Genomic DNA, 17,902 nt, shown 5'->3' with positions numbered 1-17,902 from the left:
CCTGCCCGCGGCCTCTCTCTGGTCGGCTGTCCAGCAGACGCTCCGCGGCCCGGTGCCCCCTCCCCGGCCTCCTGCCCGCGGCCTCTCTCTGGTCGGCTGTCCAGCAGACGCTCGCTGGCAAGCTTCTGATACCGAAAGGACGAGACTGGGTGCTGGAGCACGGTCCGTGGACTTGGCCCTGGTGTCAGCGTGGGAAAGTCATCATGTGGAAAGCAAGCAAGCTTCGGGTTGGGGGCAACGCAGGATGAGGGGAGTGGGAGGGTGGGGTTCCGTGTGCCCTCCACCATGAAAGAAAGAAAAGAAAGGAAAGTCGCTCAGTTGTGTCCGACTCTTTGCGACCCCATGGACTGCAGCCCACCAGGCCCCTCTGTCCGTGGGATTCTCCAGGCAAGAACACTGGAGTGGGTTGCCATTTCCTTCTCGAGGGGATCTTCCTGACCCAGGGATTGAAGCCGGTCTCCGGCAGTGTAGGCAGACGCTTTACCGTCTGAGCCACCAGTCAAGCCTCCACCCAGAGGACTACCCATTTCCCATTTAGATTCATCTCATCAGCGGATGCATGGCCTTTACGTCTGGCTCATAGGCGCCAGGGAGGCTCAGCGCCTCCCGTTTTCCCGGTGAGTCTCGCAGCAGAGTGCTGTGTCTGTTCACAGTCACATAATTTGCATCCCTGAGTCAGGGTTTGAACCCAGGCCCCGAGCCAGCCCCCTGGTTCCCGCCTCCCTCCACTCTGCTTTGTCCGTAAGAATCAACATAACCACGACTCACCGATTTACAGAAAACCAGCCTGATTCGACTGGACTTGAGCTGAGACCTTTAGAAGGAGCAGCGGTGCACACTTCACACCTCCCTGGAAATGCACATCGCCCCGGTCCGCTCTCGTCCTCGGAGCCGGCTTCCACAGCAGCCCTGCTCAGAAATGCAAGTCACAGGGGAGGGCCGCTGAAATGCTGAAGGGGCTGCTGAGCCGCTGCAAGAAATCAAAGTTCCCCAACGTTGCCAGCTCAGTTACGCTGCCAGGTGCCAGCTTGTGGCATTTCTGTCAGAAACCCAGCTGGCATGAAAGTGGGTTTTTAATCCAGCCTGGAGTAGCCTCCGCACTCAGAAATTTTTTGCCTGACTCCAGAAGTCTAAACCCGGCCTCGCTTTCCCCGGAGGGAGAGGAGGCGGGGATGACAAAAGCCAGCCCCACTCTGGGAGCCAGATTAAGGTACCCCAAGACGGGGTGGGGGGTGTGGGGGGGAGTTCTGCCATCTTCCCTAGGACCCCAGCCCCTCCTGGACGAAAATGACAGCTTTGCGGGGCGGGAGGATTATTTAACTTGGCATTTAAGCACAGTATTAAAACCAGAGAGGGAAACTCTTTGGAGAAATGGAATGCAAGTGAATTTAAGAGAAATAAAATCTGCGGCCAGTGTTTCTGCCTCTGTTTGCTTCCTGCCCCGGCCTCCTTAGCCCCCCACCCCCCATATCCTGTCCAGCCTTCAGGCCTGCAGAGTGGTTCCCCCGCAATCTCGTGATACAGCCTCCTGCTCAGAAGAGTTCAGCTCTTCCCCTTTGCAGGCAGAATCAGGTTCAGACACCTCGGCTTGATCCGTCCTTCTTTTCTTCCTCAAATACAGAACATTTTTAAAGCTGACAACGATGGCTACGGCAATCCCAGCCTGCTCCTGTGCCATTTCCACCTCCCGGCCAGCCACTGGGACCTCAGCTGGGGCCCATCCACGGGCAGGGACACCAGCCTGCAGCCCAGGCTTGGCCAGAGTCCTTGAAGGACAATTGATCACTGGGGCCTCCCTGGTGGCTCAGCTGGTAAAGAATCTGCTGGCAAGGCAGGAGACTCGGGTTCAATCCCTGGATCGGAAGATTTCCCCCAGAGAAGGAATGGCAACCCAACTCCAATATTGTTGCCTGGAGAATTCCACGAACCAAGGAGCCTGGCAGGCTACAGTCCATAGGGTCGCAAACTGACACTTTCACTTTCACATTCTCTAAGGCTTCCCACGTGGCCCTAGTGGTGAAGAACCAGTCTGCCAGTGCAGGAGACATAAGAGATGCGGGTTTGATCCCTGGATGGGGAAGATCCCCTGGAGGAGGGCATGGCAACTCACTCCAGTATTCTTGTCTGGAGAATCCCACGGACAGAGGAGCCTGATGGGCTACAGTCCATGGGGTCAAAAAGAGTTGGACACAACTGAAGCGACTTAGCACGCATGTTCTCTAAGAGACCCAGACCTGCAATTGAGGCCCCAACATGGCAAGTGGCTAAATCCTGAGTTTCTCTGTGTGGGCCTCCATGGCCTAAAAATACAGTTCTGCTCTGGCACCCAGAGTCCTCTAAAATCCGCACCCCCACCCAGCTCTCCTTGCCCTCAGCTCCCTGCCCTCAACCTGAAGGTATTCAGACCTTGCGCCCTCACACGAGCGATGCCCTTTAGCCACATCCTCCCCCACCCCCGTCGTGCCCCCACCTGCTCCCTTCAGGGTCCAGAACCAGTGCCCCTGCTTCCGAGAAGCCCTCTTGCTCCCACAGCCACAAACCCCAGCTTGCTGCTCCCTTCCCCCAGGCATAGCCCAAGCGGCACTGCTGTTACCTCTCCTGGGCTTCCTGTCCGTGTTCTGGCAGACATTATTGTCTAATAGATCGCAAGTCCCTGAAAGAGAAAGATCACGCATTGGTCACCTCTGCGTCTCCTCCTGACCTGTGCCGTGGACGTGACCCAGTCATCTTTACAGGTGGGTTGTTTACTTGCTCAGTCGTGTCCAACTCTTTGCAACCCCATGCACTGCAGCCCACCAGGCCCCTCTGTCCGTGGGATTCCCCAGGCAAGAATACTGGAGTGGGCTGCCATTTCCTCCTCCAGAGAATCTTCCTAAGCCAAGGATCAAACCCATATCTCCTGCATGGGCAGGTGAATTCTTTACTTCTGAGTCACCTGAGAAGCCCTTTACAGGTGGTACAAAGCACTTAAGACAGATGTGTTAGGGGTTGAACTGTGTCCCCCAGTTCCTATGTTAAACCCGCGGTCCCAGCGCCTCAGGCTGTGCTTGTGTGTGGAGTGAACCTTTAAAGAGGTGATTAAGGTAACCTGAGGTCATTAAGGTCAGCCTGGATCCAATGTGACTGGTGTCTTTATAAGAAAAGGAGGTAAGGACAGACACACAGAGGGACGGTCACGTGAGGACATGGGGAGGAGACAGGCCTCAGGAGGAACCGGCCCTGCCCACACCTGGACCTTGACGTCTGTCCCCGCGGGTCTTCCCTCCTCACTCAGAAGACAAGCAGACTGCAGGAGGCCGTCCTCATCCTCCTCTGGACTAGTAGGGACTCGGGAAAGAGCCCTGACCGCGGACACACCCTGATGCCTGCCCAGAGTGACGGGCCTGGCCCTCTCTAGCCACGCAGGTCCCTAAGAGCCCCGAGCATCGCTCGTGCCCACAGGTGCCCCTGTCCTGAGGCCAAGTCTCTGGCCCCCAGCAAGGCAGGGGCCTGGGGAAGAGCAGCTCTGAGGAGGGGCGGGGGGCTGTCTCCACCTTCAGAGGCCCACGAACCTCCCTGCCCCATACAGCTCATCCTGGCTCCTCACTCACGCACACCCGGCCCTGATGCCCTGGCCACACCCCTGCAGGAGAGCTGCCACCACCAGCTAAGGGAACAGTGAGCCGGAAGCCCGCTCCGGTTTGAAGATGTCAGCATCCCAGCGGATCAAAAGGTGAGCCCGGAGGCTGCTGTCAGCTCCTCAAGTACATAACTTCATACAGTTCCCGAGACGGCAGCGTGGGGCCCACGGAGGAGGAGGACGGGGAGGCGGGTTGGCCTGGAGGGAGGGGAGGAGGGAGGGGAGGACGGAAGGGAGGAGAGTGAGCAGAGGGGAGGAGGGAGGGGGAGAGCGGGGAGGAGGGAGGGGAGGAGAGAGGGGAGGAGGGAGGGGAAAGCAGGGAGGAGGGAGAGGAGGAGGAAGAGGAGGAGAGCAGGGAGGAGGGAGGGGAGGAGAGTGAGCAGAGGGGAGAAGGGAGGGGAGGGCGGAAGGGAGGAGAATGAGCAGAGGGGAGGAGGGAGGGGAGGAGAGAGGGGAGGACAGAGGGGAGGAGAGTGAGCAGAGGGGAGGAGGGAGGGGAGGAAGGTGAGCAGAGGGGAGGAGGGTGAGCAGAGGGGAGGAGGGAGGGGAGGAGGGAGGGAGGACAGAGGGGAGGAGAGTAGAGCAGAGGGGAGGAGGGAGGGGGAGAGCAGGGAGGAGGGAAGGGGAGGAGGGAGGGGAGGATGGAGGGGAGGAGAGTGAGCAGAGGGGAGGAGGGAGGGGGAGAGCAGGGAGGAGGGAAGGGAGGAGGGAGGGGAGGGGAGAGGGGAGGGGAGAGGGGAGGAGAGTGGAGCAGACGGGAAGAGGGAGGGGAGGGGGGAGGGCTGGGGGCGCTGGGCCCCGTGGGACGGCAGGCCTGACAGCCGGGGGCTCACCTGGCACGTCCGTCCCCCGGGCGCCCAGCGTCGGCTCAGACACTGCAGCACCATCACCTGTCGGTGCGCCCCGCTCCTCCGGGGTCCCCCCAGCACCAGCGAGAAGGCAGCTGAGAAGACAGGCCCAGAACTCCCCCGGGGAGGGGCTGGACCCGGAGCGTGGCTGTGCTCCGCCCATCCTGGGAGCGGGGCCAGGGGCCGCCTGTCAGGGTAAACCCAGGACTGAGGGCGGGGAGGCTGGGCCAGGTGTGTGTGTCCCCTAGCACCGGGACAGCCCGTGTCCTGCCAGGGCCCTGCTGTGCGATTCGCGGGTGAGATTCACCGGTGTTCACACCGCCTGCCAGCGCACACCCCCTGGTCTACCTCTGTCCCCTCCACTCCCCAGCTTTGTCTTCCACAGGTGCTGGGCTTGGACTGGCGTTCCCACCCCCTCTCACTTGCAGGACCGGAAACAAAGATCAGGGCGGGATGCATCAGGTTGAGTATGTCCAGATACTGGCGTTCACTTATCTTGTTCAACAAATATGTATGTAGTATTTACCATGTGCCAGGCGCAATGCTGAGTGATTTACAAAGACATTCTAGGAATCAGCAAACTAAAATGGACTGGAATGGGTGAATTTAACTCAGATGACCATTATACCTACTACTGTGGGCAGGAATCCCTCAGAAGAAATGGAGTAGCCATCATGGTCAACAAAAGAGTTCGAAATGCAGTACTTGGATGCAATCTCAAAAATGACAGAATGACTTCTGTTTGTTTCCAAGGCAAACCATTCAATATGGCAGTAATCCAAGTCTATGCCCCAACCAGTAATGCTGAAGAAGCTGAAGTTGAACGGTTCTATGAAGACCTACAAGACCTTTTAGAACTAACACCCAAAAAAGATGTCCTTTTCATTATAGGGGACTGGAATGCAAAAGTAGGAAGTCAAGAAACACCTGGGTTACTAGGCAAATTTGGCCTTGGAATACGGAATGAAGCAGGGCAAAGACTAATAGAGTTTTGTCAAGAAAATGCACTGGTCATAGCAAACACCCTCTTCCAACAACACAAGAGAAGACTCTATACATGAACATCACCAGATGGTCAACACCGAAAGCAGATTGATTACATTCTTTGCAGTCAAAGGTGGAGAAGCTCTATACAGTCAACAAAAACAAGCCCAGGAGCTGACTGTGGTTCAGATCATGAACTCCTTATTGCCAAATTCAGACTTAAATTGAAGAAAGTAGGGAAAACCACTAGACCATTCAGCTATGATCTAAATCAAATCCCTTATCATTATACAGTGGAAGTGAGAAATAGATTTAAGGGCCTAGATCTGATAGATAGAGTGCCTGATGAACTACGGACTGAGGTTCGTGACATTGTACAGGAGACAGGGATCAAGACCATCTCCATGGAAAAGAAATGCGAAAAAGCAAAATGACTGTCTGGGGAGGCCTTACAAATAGCTGTGAAAAGAAGAGAAGAGAAAAGCAAAGGAGAAAAGGAAAGATATAAACATCTGAATGCAGAGTTCCAAAGAATAGCAAGGAGAGAAAAGAAAGCCCTCTTCAGCGATCAATGCAAAGAAATAGAGGAAAACAACAGAATGGGAAAGACTAGAGATCTCTTCAAGAAAATTAGAGATACCAAGGGAACATTTCATGCAAAGATGGGTTCGATAAAGGACAGAAATGGTATGGACCTAACAGAAGCAGAAGATATTAAGAAGAGGTGGCAAGAATACACAGAAGAACTGTACAAAAAAGATCTTCACGACCTAGATAATCACAATGGTGTGATCACTCACCTAGAGCCAGACATCCTGGAATGTGAAGTCAAGTGGGCCTTAGAAAGCATCACTATGAACAAAGCTAGTGGAGGTGATGGAATTCCAGTTGAGCTCTTTCAAATCCTGAAAGATGGTGCCGTGAAAGTGCTGCACTCAATATGCCCACAAATTTGGAAAACTCAGCAGTGGCCACAGGACTGGAAAAGCTCAGTTTTTATTCCAATCCCAAAGAAAGGCAATGCCAAAGAATGCTCAAACTACCGCACAATTGCACTCATCTCACACACTAGTAAAGTCATGCTCAAAATTCTCCAAGCCAGGCTTCAGCAATATGTGAACCGTGAACTTCCAGTTGTTCAAGCTGTTTTAGAAAAGGCAGAGGAACCAGAGACCAAATTGCCAACATCCGCTGGATCATCGAAAAAGCAAGAGAGTTCCAGAAAAACACTATTTCTGCTTTATTGACTATGCCAAAGCCTTTGACTGTGTGGATCACAATAAACTGGAAAATTCTGAAAGAGATGGGAATACCAGACCACCTGACCTGCCCCTTGAGAAATTTGTATGCAGGTCAGGAAGCAACAGTTAGAACTGGACATGGAACAACAGACTGGTTCCAAATAGGAAAAGGAGTACGTCAAGGCCATATTTTGTCACCCTGCTTATTTAACTTATATGCAGAGTACATCATGAGAAATGCTGGGCTGGAAGAAGCACAAGCTGGAATCAAGATTGGCGGGAGAAATATCAATAACCTCAGATATGCAGATGACACCACCCTTATGGCAGAAAGTGAAGAGGAACTAAAAAACCTCTTGATGAAGGTGAAAGAGGACAGTGAAAAAGTTGGCTTAAAATTCAACATTCAGAAAATGAAGATCATGGCATCTGGTCCCATCACTTCATGGGAAATAGATGGGGAAACAGTGGAAACAGTGTCAGACTTTATTTTGGGGGGCTCCAAAATCACTGCAGATGGTGGCTGCAGCCATGAAATTAAAAGACGCTTACTCCTTGGAAGAAAAGTTATGACCAACCTAGATAGCATATTCAAAAGCAGAGACATTACTTTGCCAACAAAGGTCCGTCTAGTCAAGGCTATGGTTTTTCCTGTGGTCATGTATGGATGTGAGAGTTAGACTGTGAAGAAAGCTGAATGCCAAAGAATTGATGCTTTTGAACTGTGGTGTTGGAGAAGATTCTTGAGAGTCCCTTGGACTGCAAGGAGATCCAACCAGTCCATTCTGAAGGAGATCAGCCTTGGGATTTCTTTGGAAGGAATGATGCTAAAGCTAAAACTCCAGTACTTTGGCCACCTCATGCAAAGAGTTGACTGATTGGAAAAGACTCTGATGATGGGAGGGATTGGGGGCAGGAGGAGAAGGGGACGACAGAGGATGAGATGGCTGGATGGCATCACTGACTCGATGGACGTGAGTCTGAGTGAACTCCGGAAGTTGGTGATGGACAGGGAGGCCTGGCGTGCTGCGATTCATGGGGTCTCGAAGAGACACGACTGAGCAACTAAACTGACTGGACTGAACTGAACTCATTTTATTGACTCCTCCCAATAACCCCTAGAGTCATGTACTATTACCATCCCCGTTTGAAAGTGAGGCACAGGGAGGTGATGACTCTTGAGGTCACAGAGCTGAAAGCCGGTGGAGATGGATTAAAATCCAAGCAGTCTGGATCCAGAATCTCTCATTTTAACCTGATGTTCTTTGTTACAGAAATAATTCTTCATTTTTAAAAACATATCTAACTGTGCTTCCCTGGTGGCTCAGAGGGTAAAGAATCTGCCCACAATGCAGGAGGCCTGGGCTTGATCCCTGAGTTGGGAAGATCCCCTGGAGAAGGAAATGACAATCCACTCCAGTATTCTTGCCTGGAGAATTCTATGGACAGAGGAGCCTGGAGGGTTACAGTCCATGGGGTCACACGGAGTAGATACGACTGAGCGACTAACCTGTAAATACCTGTACAGGAACGGGTTACCACAATGCCTGTGTTTTGCTTTTGAGCAGAGATCTCACTAGCCTGAGGTGAACGACTCAGGGTCCACTCCATGAGGGTGGGGGTGGTGGGTCTGGAGCTGGACTGTTGACTTTGGGCTTCCCAGTCTCCTCTCAGACCCCTCGCCTTCCCCCAGCCTGGACCTAGCTCTCCTCAAGGTCCCAAAGCCCTCAGCCCTCAGCAGAGGTGCTGTGGACCAGCTGCAGCTCCTGGGAGCAGAGGAAAGCCCGTCCCAAAGGAGTGAGCCTCCAGCTGCCAAACTCCAGGCCCTGGAGCACCAGGAGAGGACATGGCACAGGAGAAGGGCTTTCCCACCTCCTCACCCTCAGAGCCCGGGGTGGGCTGCTCCTGGCTGCGACTGAGGACAGCCAAGCCCCAGATGGCCTGGGTGCATTGGGTCAGCATGACTGGGAAGGCCGCAGGGCCCATGTCCTGCTGGAGAACACCTCTTCTTGGCCATGGTGTCTGAATGCATTCATGTGCAAAGTCCTTGATGCGAAGCGCTGACTCATCGGAAAAGCCCCTGATGCTGGGAAAGACTCAGGGCAGGAGGAGAAGGGCGCGACAGAGGATGAGATGGTTGGATGGCCTCACCCGCTAAATGGGCATGAGTTTGAGCAAACTCGGGGAGATAGGGAAGGACAGGGAAGCCTGGTGCACTGCAGTCCACGGGGTCGCAGAGTCAAACACGACGACCAAACAGCAACAAATGCAGAGTCCCTGCGGTTGTGCACGTGGGTTTCTTCGGGCTGTTGCGTCCCGTCTCTCCTCCCCCACCAGCCTCGCCCTGGACTCTGCCCCAGGTGGGTGTGCTCACACCTGACCCAGGGTCCAAGGAGCCTTGGGGAAATCAGAGTCCTAAAGATGCAGGTACTGGATTTGAAAAGATTAAGAAAGAAACCCAGGCCAGCTCTGCCGTTTGAACACAGCTCTTGAGTGTGGGTCCCGGCAGCCTGGCAGTTCTAGATGGCTTCAGGACGCATGGGAGCATTCGTGAGCCTGTCTGCCTTTGGGTGAGTCCTTGCCTTGCAGACCAGCCTCCTCTAACAAGGACTTCCTGTCCCCTAGGCGAACTCAAGGGAGAAGGAGATGGCACCCCACTCCAGTACTCTTGCCTGGAAAATCCCATGAACGGAGGAGCCTGGTAGGCTGCAGTCCATGGGGTCGCTAAGAGTCGGACACGACTGAGCAACTTCACTTTCACTTTTCACTTTCATGCATTGGAGAAGGAAATGGCAACCCGCTCCAGTGTTCTTGCCTGGAGAATCCCAGGGACAGGGGAGGCTGGTGGGCTGCCGTCTCTGGGGTCACACAGAGTCGGACATGACTGACGCGACTTAGCAGCAGTAGCAGCAGCAGGCGAATCTCATAAGCCTGATGGACTGAGGAGCTGGTCTTTCTGAGAAACTGGCCACTGAGATTTGCTCTGCTCGGCTGGTCTCCAGGACCCCGGATCTCTCTAAATCTCAGCCTGGATGAGGCCCGTTTGATTTGCTGTGCTTTCAGGCATCCCTCACCTGCATCCGTTCAGCCTTGACTGCACACGGGTGCCCTTGGAGACGAGAGGCTCCGATGTCCGAGCTCCATCCCACATGCCCAGTGGCGCTCCGGGGCCCAGCAGCTGCCCTCAGCCACAATGGGGCCTCCTTACAGCCACGTGAACTCGGGATGCTGCTTCTCATTCTGGGGGCCCAGGGAGAACTGCTGGAAGGCCCCGAGCACCAACCCTCCCCTGCCCTGTCACCTGCCCAAGGAGTCCCAGCAGGGCACGTGCAGAGAAGATTGCTCAGCCAGCATCTCCCCTCGAACCTGTACCTGGAACCGAGGTTGGAGCCACTGGCCTGGGCAGCCCACCCACCAGTGCCCGCGTTCCGGAGAGGGGCTCGTCACTTGCTAAGCTGCATCGCCTGGGGAGAGGTGAAATTTCTCACCTGATCTGCATCCTCTCGCGACCGCCCTCAGCAGTGACGCAGCCCCTCCTCCTCCAGGCCTCAGCCACCAGCAGGAAGGAAGGAGGCGATTCTGGGCTTTATGCGCCGTTCCGCGTTGCATTCGTTCCTGCTCTAACAAATGACTTATCACAGACGTCGTGGCGTGAAGCAACAGATTTCTCATCTTATAGTTCTGCAGGTCACTTTCAACACGGGTCTCACTGGGCTGGTGGTCAGTGGGGCCCACCTTGTTCCTCCTGAAGGCTCTGGGGAGAAGCCAAGTCCTGCCTCTTCCAACACTGATGTTAAAGCTCCATTACTCTGGCCACTTGATGCGAAGAGCCAAGTCACTGGAAATGACCCTGATGCTGGGAAAGATTGAAGGCGGGAGGAGAAGGGGTCGACAGATAACGAGATGGTTGGATTGCATCACCGACTCAACAGACATGAGTTCGATCAAGTTCCGGGACAGAGTGAAGAACAAGGAAGCCTGGCGTGCTGCAGTCCATGAGGTCACAGAGTCGGACATGACCGAGCGACTGAACACCAACCACAGGGCCCCATGCCCTGCAGCGCCATGACCCTGCCTCTGTCTTCAAAGCCAGCAGCGCTGCCTTGCTGTGACCTTCCCCCAAGGTCACATCGCCCTCTGTCTGTAGCGGGCGAGGCTCTGCCCTGGAAGGGACCTGGGGCCTAGATGGGTCTGGATGGGGCTTGACCAAGTTACTTGTCCCTCTGGGCACTCTGCATCCTCCAAGCAGGCGTGATCTGGGCACCTCGAACCTCTGTCTTTCTCAGGACGCAGGGGACGTCCCCCGGAGTTAGGAGCTGGCTGAGCTCAGGGATCGTGGCTTCGACTTAAGAGGTTTATTCATTCCACAGATGCTCCGGGGGCGCTCGCCTGTGCCAGTGCCAAGGTGGGTGCCAGGGTGCAGCCTGCCCTCGCAGGCGGAACCAGTGAGCGACAGGCATCCACCCTTGGTGAGAGCTGAGTCCTGTGGGCACACTTGGCACGCGTCCTCCATTCACTTATCTGCATGGCAGGTGTCCCTTGGGGCCTCCTCTGTCCTGGGCACGGTGAACGTAGCAGCAAGCGAGACACAAGTCCAGTGGAGCTCAGCTCCTCTGATGACGATGGGTGATGACGACCGGCCTTCTCCTAGCGTTGCCTGTCCACCCCAGCCACGGATTCATCGGTGCCTGGGCGGGACATGAAAAACCCAGGACCAACTTAACTGCCTGACTAGTTCTGAAGGGTACAACCAATCACAGGCGAGGCTGAGTCGAAACCTAGGAATGAACACTTAGAAATAAATAAAAATGTAGCCTCTCTCCCCCTCCTTTCCCTGCTTCCACCTAAAACCTTTGTGTTTCTGAAGACATGGAAACATTTCGGATTTCACCAATTCAAATTTTAATTAACTTCAGTGTTTAATGCGTGGTGGTTCTACATTGTGTAAGGACCTTTTAAAAATTTATTTATGTATTTATTTTCGGCTTTGCTGGGAGCGGGCTTTGTTTCTTTACCGCAGGCGGGGGCTGCCCTGCAGTTGTGAATCGTGGACTCTCACTGCGGTGGCCTCTCTCGGGGACCAGGACTCCAGGGCACGGGGGTTTCGGTAGCTGCGGCTCGTGGGCTCTGGAGCACAGGCTCAGTAGCTGTAGTGCACAGGCCCACTTGCTCCGCCGCATGTGGGATCTTCCTGACTCAGGGATCGAACCCATGTCTCCTGCATTGGCAGGCAGATTTTCTACCACTGAGCCCACCAGCTAAGCCCTGCGTCTGGGCCTTTAACCGCCCTAAAATGATCTCCAAAGTTATGCTCTTTGTAATGAAGAGTCCGGGTGCTGTTAGAGTGTGTGAGCAAAGAAGGAGGGGCAGGCGTCCAGACGGCCGGCGTGTCTGCCCTGGGCACTGCGGCTCCTCCACGTGGGGGAGGGGCCAGCCCCTCGCTGCCTGGGGGCCGCCTCTGGACAGGCTGGACGGACGGTTGGGGTCACTCCAGTGGGAGAGGAAGCCAGACGTCCACGGGGCGTCAAGGCCAAGGGGATGAGAACTGTCCCAGGGTTTGGGGCGAGAACGGCCTTCCTCTCAAGCCTGCGACCTTGAGATTCTCTGAGGATCTGCCGGGAAGTGTCCTTCTTTACTGAAATGCAAAATATGGTAATTTTATGGCCACCTTATAAATAACACAGTGTCACCATCCTAGCGCAACGAACACAGATTTACTCGGTCTGAAGGAAGCATCAACAAAAGAAATGGGACGTCTGACCTTTTTCTCCAAATTTCTACTTCCCATACCCAACTAAACTGGCTTTTTTAAAATGCAGTTTTATGCAGAATTTCTGGAAATTCACAATCTCAATTGAATCCAGTCTCCTGATACATGTTTCAGAACCTTTTTCCTCTGTGGCTCTCTCTCTCTCTCTCTTTTTCTTAATTCTCTGACAACACAACTGTTATTTTTTCAATGGCAAAGGTTAGGTTGGTATGAGGAAATGCAGAAAATGCAAAAGCGAGCTGACTTTCCCTGACCCCCACCCGCCCAGGACACGAGGGGCCTCTCGGCTGGCACACGCTCTCCACCAGCACGACATGTACAGGGGCTCCTGCTGCTGTTTACTTTTATAAAACCGGGGTTAGTGGATCAGTTTGCTAGGGCTGGCAAGGCACTGGGCCGTCCCCCAGGCTCGGGAGCTGGAAGCCAAGATCTCGGTGTGAGCAGGGCTGCGTGCTCCTGAGGCCTCTATGCTCCACCCGGGGCGTGGTCCTCCCCACCCCTCACACCTCTGTCCCTCAGCGCCTTCTGCGCCCTCGTCTCTCGGTGTAAAGACACCAGTCGTCGTGGGTGCAGGCCCGTCCTAGAGACCTCACTGTAACTGCATTACGCCTTTAAAGGTCTTCCTTCCAAGTACAGTCACGTTCTGAGGTTCTGGGGCTCAGATGTCTGGCTGGGGCCACAGCAGCTGGCTCTCTGACCGGACCCCAGCCCACACCTGCCACAAGCTCACCCGTGTCCGCCCCGGTATGGGCCTCCAGACGCAGCACCGAGCCCAGCTCCCTGGGGTTGAGCCAGCAGGCACTGGCCCCTGTTTACGCAGAAGTGACCTGCTACAGTCCATGGGGTCGAGAAGAGCCGGACACAACTAAGCGACCTTCACTTTCACTTTTCACTTTCATGCATTGGAGAAGGAAATGGCAACCCACTCCAGTGTTCTTGCCTGGAGAATCCCAGGGATGAGGAGCCTGGTGGGCTGCTGTCTCTGGGGTCACACAGAGTCGGACACGACTGAAGTGACTTAGCAGCTTAGCAGCCTCCAGGGTACGCGTGTTTTCAAGTCTTTTGTTAAAGGTGCCAGATAGCTTACCCCAAACGTCAAGTCACCTGCCCTAAACTGTCCGAGAGAACCCAGTCCCCACATTCTCATCAGACATGCTTGAGGTTCTGCCCCATCCTTTTAAAATTCTCATTAAGGAAAATCTCAAACACACGGCAAAGTCCAGAGAATAGAACAATGAATCAAAATACGCTCACCCCCCACCCCAGCTTTAACGACCCCCTCATGGAGCGCTGCTTTGTCATGTCAAAGGGGCTTGCGTAACTCAATGAAGCTATGAGCCATGCCATCGGAGGATGAGACGGTTGGATGGCTTCGCCAATTCAATGGACATGAACTTGGGCAAACTCTGGGAGATGGTGAAGGACAGGGAGCCTGGCGTGCTGCAGTCATGGGGTCACAGAGTCAGATATGACTCGACAACTGAAAAACAACAAGACTTGAACAACCCTCCAGTCTCCACTGGTTGTATTCTGTCCGTCTCCCCTGCCATGTTTGTGGTTGGAATACGTTTAGAACAAATTTCAGTCATCAAGGCTTCACACCCAGATGCAGCCATACGCATCTAATGGGCAAAGACATCTCAGCAACATCACTATCCCGTTATCACGCCTAACAAGCTAAGGCGAGTTCCTTCCTACCAGCGAGTGTAGAACGGCTCTTCTCAGCTGATGCCAGTCAGTCTGCTGGGCCAAAAGCTGCATATCATCATTTTTCTCAGAGTCAGAAAGTCTTCTCGGCAGGCTGACGGGCGCCCAGCAGTGGGTCCCCTCTCTGCTGCCTGGGGGTCAGGGTTAGAATTTGCTCCCACTGCCTCTGGGAAGCATTTAAGTGTTGTCACTCAGTCGTGTCTGACTCTTTGTGACCACAAAAGCCTGTAGCCCACCAGGCTCCTCTGTCCGTGGGATTCTCCAGGCAAGAATACTAGAGTGTAGCCATCCCTTTCTCCAGGGGATCTTCCCCACCCAGGGATCGAACTCAGGTCTCCTGCGTTGCAGGCAGGTTCTTGACCATCTGAGCCACCAGGGAGCCTCCCTTAACCCCCAGCCCAGCCCCTGCTTGTCACTGTTCTGCTTAGAAATCAGCGCCTCGGTCTGCCCAGGGCCCGCAGTCCTGACTTGCCCCCCAAAACCCCGCTGCTCCCGAGAACTGCCCCTTCCCCCCACCCCTGGGCGTGTTCCCCTCCGCCTTTGCATTCAGCCCCCAGTCCTCGCCCCTATCGTTCTGACCTCGTCCTTACAGCCCTGGCCCCAGCCCCTGGCTGTGTGGAGATGAAGCTTACAGTGCCAGACACTTCTTAGCGTCCAGCCTGGGGAAGCGGGTGGACAGAGAGGCAGAGCTCGGACACAGCCTGCCCGAGCCTGGCCGTCCCGAGGGGGACTCTGGGGCCTGTGAGAGGTGTGCACGTGGGCTTTGGCGCCACCAGCAGCCCCCTGGGGAAGGGCGAGTGGTGAGGCTGACCCTAGAGGAGGTGAATCAGCGGGTGCCCAAGGGCCCTTTGAGGCCTGCAGGCGCCTCCTCCCGCCCCGCCCTGGGAGATGTGTAGTAAGCGCCTCGTCTTCACTAGGATTTGCAAGCTGCTCTGAATCGGGCTTCCCTGGGAGCTCAGACGGTAGAGTGTCTGCCTGCAGTGGGGGAGACCTGGGTTCCATCCCTGGGTCAGGAAGATCCCCTGGAGAAGGAAATGGAAACCCACTCCAGTACTCTTGCCTGGAAAATCCCATGGGTGGAGGAGCCTGGTGGGCTACAGTCCATGAGGTCGCAAAGAGTCAGACACGACTGAGTGACTTCACTTTCACTTCTCTGAATTTTAGGTTGAACGAGCTCTGTGTTACAAACCAGTACCTAATGGCTCGAGGCTTTGTTCTCCATGCTCTGCCCGTGAGCCCGTGAGCCACGGGGCCAGTCCTCTGACCTGTCGGGATTTGGGGGTCTCCTCCTCTGAACAGGCAGCGTCGGCTCAGTGGTCCTCGAGGGTCACTGCCGTCTGGCCTGTGGTGGAGGAGGACAGGCTTGTCTCCCAAAGCCTGAGTCACCCCCGGGACCATCTCAGATGTCCTGTGCCTGGGAGGGATGCGGGTAAGGCCCTGGGACCATCTGACACGGCCGCCCCTCTACCAGTAGCCCGGGCCCACCCAGGGGCTCCACGGGCTTGGGCTCTGGGACACACAGTCCCTGCTCGGATGCTGCCCGTAGGCCCGTCCTGGTGAAAGGCCAGCCTCGGCTCCGTGAGCGTTGGAGGGGGCAGTTGGTCTGTGCCCTTGGGGTCCCCCAGGAGACGCGTCTCCCAATCCCGTTGGGGCTGATAGACCAGCAGGAGCCGATCCTCACCCTCAGCATCTCGAGGGGGCTCACGAGGGCCCCTCGCTCTTATGTCCATGGATATATGCTCACATACATGCACACACACACACACCCACGGGCACACACACGCTCAGATCCTCAAGAGCCAAACAAGCAAAGCAACTCAAGACGAGTGCTTTCCAGAGAGACCAGGGTTCACGCCTGGAGTTGGCAGGGAGTCCAAAAGCCGAGATGGACTGATGGCCTCTGCCGCCTTAGCAGGGTCTCTAGGAGTGCAGCAAACCAAGACAGGGGATGTTTTGCAGCAAATGCTACTGTATTTTTTTAAGGCATTTTTTTCCCTATAAGGCCTCCAGTTTAATGCATATCCAGGGCTTACCTGAAGCGCAGCAGGCTCAGGGCTGAGGGCTTTGTGACGGACTTGCTACTCCTCTGAGAAGGGGCCGAAATCCCGGCTGTGAGAGCTTGATGGATGGGTTTATCAGCGCTGGGCTCTGGGGCTCCTGGGGATGGACGGGAGCTCCGAGAAGCCGGGAGAGGCTTGGGAGAATTAGCCACAGGAAGACAGGCCACGGAGGGGTTTAGAAGCAAAGCATCACGGATGGAGGGCGCCTTGTTTCAGCGAAGGCGCAGGAGGCTGGAGGCTTCCCAGGGGAGGGGGAGAATCCCCGGGCCCCTGCGGACCCCTGATCACAGGGACCCCCAGCTGCTAGCGTCCTCACTGAGGTCAAGGACGTCCATGGTCACATAGAGACCCCGCGTGCGCCTCTCTGGCGCGTTCTCAGGGCGCATCTCACATTGAGCACAGCAAGTGGCCCAGGCTCAGCTCAGGTCCCTGACGGGGGGCCTTCATCCCTGGTCCTCTTCTAGGCCCCTGGTCCCCGTCCCCATTCTGCCCAGGACTCCGCCAACCCTAGAAAGCACAGCATTCTCCACACCTCCTCTCTGTGGGTCTCTGAGCCCATTGGCTCTGGTTTGAGATGCTGTGTCCCTAGTACTGACTATGTTCCAAACCAGTACTCTCGCTGGGAAGCCTAACCCCCAGGATGATGGTGTTAGACCAGGGGCCTCAGGGAGGTGACCAGGGTGGAGCCCAGAGGAACTGAACCTGTTTCTGTAAAAGGGACCCTGATCCTTCACCCCTCCCACCAGGTCAGAGGCCTGGAAGAGGGGCCTCCCCAGACCCCGCCGTGTGGCACCCCACTCTCACGCCTCCAGCCTCCAGAACCATGAGAGAGAAACTTGTGCTGTGTGGAAGCCACCTGGCCTGTGGGGGTTTGTCCTAACATTTCTCAGCAAGACCTTCTCCGATCCACCGCCCACCATGCGTCCCTAGCATCTCAGGTCACTTCAGGACACAGGGTGGAGTCAGAATGGAAAGTGCAGGATGAAGACTGAGGCAGGCGCGCTTCTCCTGATGCAGGGGAATCTGTGCTACGTTCAGGCTTCAGGGGGTTTTGAGACAGACAGAGAGATGGGAACCCAGAGCTCCAGAGCAAGAAGGACCTGCATTGACTTCTACTCCCTGGTTCCCTGGTAGCTCAGGTGGTAAGAATCCGCAATTAATGCAGGAGACCTGGGTTTGATCCCTGGGTTGGGAAGATCCCCTGGAGGAGGGCATGGCTACCCGCTCCAGTATTCTTGCCCGGAGAATCCCATGGACGGAGGAGCCTGGCGGGCTACAGTCCAGGGAGTTGCACAGAGTCAGACATGACTGAGCGACTAAGCACGACCCTGGTTGTGTAACAGTAGCTGAGTCATTTACATCTCCTTGTCTGTAAATCCAGGACACCAGCAGAGTGGCCCTAAGGCTTAAACATTTTACGTAAGATGGTGCTGTTGTCTAGTACAACTAAATGCTCAGTGAGCGTCATTGGAACAGCCATTATGACCGCTCCATCATTGTGGATCTCAGAGCTGTGGCCCTCAGAGCTGTGAGACAGTACATTTCTGTTATTCTAAGCTACAGAGTCCGATGATCAAACCAGTCCATCTTAAAGGAAATCAACCCTGAATACGCACTGGAAGGACTGATGCTGAAGCTGAAACTCCAATATACTTTGGCCACCTGATGCAAAG

General features: G+C 55.2%; 1 long non-coding RNA gene across 1 annotated transcript; it reads left to right on the top strand.

The window, feature by feature from the left end:
* The first annotated feature begins 277 nt into the window (after window positions 1-277).
* LOC147373394 (uncharacterized) lies at window positions 278-1,416 on the top strand. The gene is made up of 2 exons (XR_015163085.1): window positions 278-617; window positions 779-1,416. It is a non-coding gene; the product is annotated as an uncharacterized LOC147373394 (long non-coding RNA).
* Window positions 1,417-17,902: the final 16,486 nt, after the last annotated feature.

The sequence above is a fragment of the Bos grunniens genome, chromosome 4, assembly GCF_055505025.1.
Source record: "Bos grunniens cultivar Pamir isolate PY7600 chromosome 4, Bosgru_T2T1.0, whole genome shotgun sequence".
Lineage (NCBI taxonomy): Eukaryota > Metazoa > Chordata > Mammalia > Artiodactyla > Bovidae > Bos > Bos grunniens.
Note: the sequence above shows the minus strand (reverse complement) of the source record. Positions and strands in the feature narration are given on the sequence as shown.